The sequence below is a fragment of the Triticum urartu genome, chromosome 3A (genome assembly GCF_056163025.1).
Source record: "Triticum urartu cultivar PI428250 chromosome 3A, HENAU_Tu73, whole genome shotgun sequence".
NCBI classification, from domain to species: Eukaryota; Viridiplantae; Streptophyta; class Magnoliopsida; order Poales; family Poaceae; genus Triticum; species Triticum urartu.
Genome location: NC_141875.1, coordinates 404,056,696 through 404,060,046, shown reverse-complemented (window position 1 = coordinate 404,060,046; position 3,351 = coordinate 404,056,696).

Here is a 3,351-nt window from a genome sequence, read left to right as displayed (position 1 = left end):
TCAAAAACGTGGCATTTCACCTTAGTTAGCTCATAAAAGACCCATTTCAACTAAGTTAGCTCCAAAATGATCAATTTCACCTAGGTTAGCTCATAAACGACCCATTTCACCTAAGTTAGCTCAAACGATCCATTTTACCTTAGTTAGCTCAAAAACGTGGCATTTCACCTTAGTTAGCTCATAAAAGACCCATTTCAACTAAGTTAGCTCCAAAATGATCAATTTCACTTAGGTTAGCTCATAAACGACCCATTTGACCTAGGTTAGCTCATAAATGACCCATTTCACCTAGGTTAGCTCATAAACAACCTATTTCACCTAGGTTAGCTCATAAACTACCCATTTCACCTAGGTTAGCTCATAAATGATACATTTCACCTAAGTTAGCTAATATATGGCATATACTTCTTCTTCTAGTCTTCTTCTTCTATTCTTTTTCTTCTAGTCTAATTCTTCTTCTAGTCTTCTTTTTCTAACTTTCTTATTTGTCATTTTGCAGGTTTCATTCACTTCACGGAAGCCAGCTTCCTATGATGGATTGCTTGCTTTTTCCTGTTTTTTCCTTTGATGCACTTCTTGTATTATGCTCGCTTGCTATGATGAAACTTTGCATATTGTAATATGTATGGATCGATCGAACTATGTGCAACCTACTATGTATGTATGGATGGATATATATGTGCTGGATATTTATTATGTTGGATATATATGTGCTGGATATTTATGTGATGGATATATATGTGCTGTGAAATATTTGTTGTGATAATTGTTGGATATAAGAAAAACAGAACAAAAAAGAGGTAGTGCAGGCTCTTTGCCGTCCGCGGCAGACGGCAAAGACACCTTTGCCGTCGGTGGCAAACGGCAAAGGGGGCACGTGGCGCCCACTTGTGCTTCCTGGGGATGGACCATTTGGCCAATTTGCCTACCGTGGCGGACGGCAAAGCCAAGCTGATGGCAAAGACTTTCCCTTTGCCGTCCGCCGAGCGGACGGCAAAAAAGAGCGGGCGCTGACGTATAGCTGACTTCGTCTGGCGGACAGCAAAGAGGCGCTCAAATTTGCCGTCCGCTGGCGGATGGCAAAGGCCGTCGTTAGCTGCCTAACGGAGTGACGCTGGCAGACGTGCAACATTTTTCCGTCCCCCCTCTTTGCCGTCAGCCGCTGTAGGCAAAGGGCTCTTTGCCGTCTGCCATAAAAAGCCGACAGCAAAGGACCTGTTTGCCGACCCTATCTTTGCCGTCACTGTTTGCCGTCTGCCGCGGACGGCAAAGTGCTTTGCCGTCAGCCGTCCCTGCCTTTGCCGTCCGCCATGGCAGACGGCAAAGTACTGGATTCCTATAGTGTGAGGGAAGGGGTGGAAATATTGCTGGTCACAATGGATTGGACGAGCACGGGGGAGGAGGGTCATGCATGTAGATTTATTCCACACGGGGTGGGAGTGGTGGGACTGCTAGAGGGAGAAGGAGAGTCAAATAGGCATTCAGATTTCAAGGTGCACTAAATTATTGCATGTGATGATTAAGGCTGGCCATAGTGGTGCTAATGTGGTACTCCCTCCTTTCTGGTTTATAGGGCTTAATTTGAAAATCTCTTCAACAAAGGTAGATGATGAATGGTGGAATTAATTCCGTAGTTTGCAAAAGTACTTAATTAGTACTCTTGTTTTTCTCAAAAATTTGTGTAAACCGATGCATTAATTACACCACATGCATGCGTGACCACTCCTATAAAAATCTCAGTTGGTAGTGATGGTATGTCTGCCTCTGGACAATGTGAGCCATTCGATCTACTTGGAACCAATGACTGAGATGTGTGTGTATAGAGACATGGCCTTGCCACCAGAGGTACTGTATGCCAGATATTTACCCACCTCTGCCACTGTATAAAATACGGAACTACTCATTCCAGCCTCATTTCCTTTATGGTTCATCTTCTTGCATTCTTGCTGGCGGCGGCAAAGGTTCCTGAAGATGGATTCCATACTCTAGAAACCACTACAAAAACTATTCCCCCGCCTCTATATTGGTAAGAGTAGAAGGAAGGTAGTGGCACTCTAATAATTAACCTTGTTGTGATGACTAGATAGGGCATGGCATGCACCTGGACGAAGGAACTAGTCTGCATTGTGTATTTAAGTTTTGTCTGAAGTCAATGTACCTCCACTTTGACCAAACTTATAGAAAATGTACATCAACATTCACAATGTCAAATCAATATTTTTATACTCATTATGAAACATAGTTTTTATACTCATTATAATCAGTATTGTAGATATTGATATTTTTAGTATAAATTTGGTCAAAAACTTTGCAAACGGTTGACGAAAGTAAAAAGGACCAGAGGGAGTATCATGCATGCGAAGAAGGCAAAAAATTGCTCATTTATAGCTGGTCAAAGTCTCAAAGGGCGCGACCGCGCGAGGGGGCGAAGGTCGTGGGAGGCGCAACGGTTGAGGGAATTAAGTGAAGTTACATCCACGCGCCGGCATGGTGTGCGAACAGGCAGAAGGTATACCATCAGGCCTACGATATGAGTCTAGTAGATATGACATCTAGTGGGTCCCACAGAGTACTCGAGAACTCTTTGGGGGCTTGCAGCCGTTTATCCACCGGGCAAGCCAACAACCCCACGCCGTTCGCACGCCCTACTTGTACCCATATTCTAACTTACAATAGTTCGCTCCCAGTCGTCCCGTCCTTCCACATTACACGAGTTCAACTTCTCCTAACCCTCCTCCAAAATCCATGTCCTCCCAAATCTCCATGGTCATCGCTAAGTACCAGGTTAGAGCCATCATCGGCAATGAGTTCATTGTCATCTACACCCGTGGATCCGTGATGGTGAAAGGATGCCTTGCTCGCTTCAGAAGCATGTTTGAAAACTCGAAGGATGAGTGGGTCGCTGGGCTAGATGTTGAGTACACCACAGTCCTGGAAAGCGAGAAGATTCTAAAGGAGGCAGAGAAGAAGAACCTCGCCGTGATCCAGTTTTGCATACATAACGTGTGCTTGGTCTACCACATATGCCATGCCGATGTTGAGTGCCAGGATTTTAAGAACTTCCTCAAGGACGAAAGAGTGAAACTCGTTACTCAAAGACTCTAGGAACGACAGGGATGTCCTGGGTCGGATAGGCCTCATTGTAGGCCAGCCCTTCGATCTTCAGAAGGCAAGCCTGGTGTCCTCCTCTCAACCTTCAATGCTGACCCTGGCAGTAGCCATGATTGATCCTTCATACACTAAACTGAAGAAACCTCACCACGAGTTTCATCATGCGTGGGAGTCGAAGACAATATATGAAGATCACATCCTGTACGCAGCAATGGATGCCTACCTTTGTTTAAATATCTA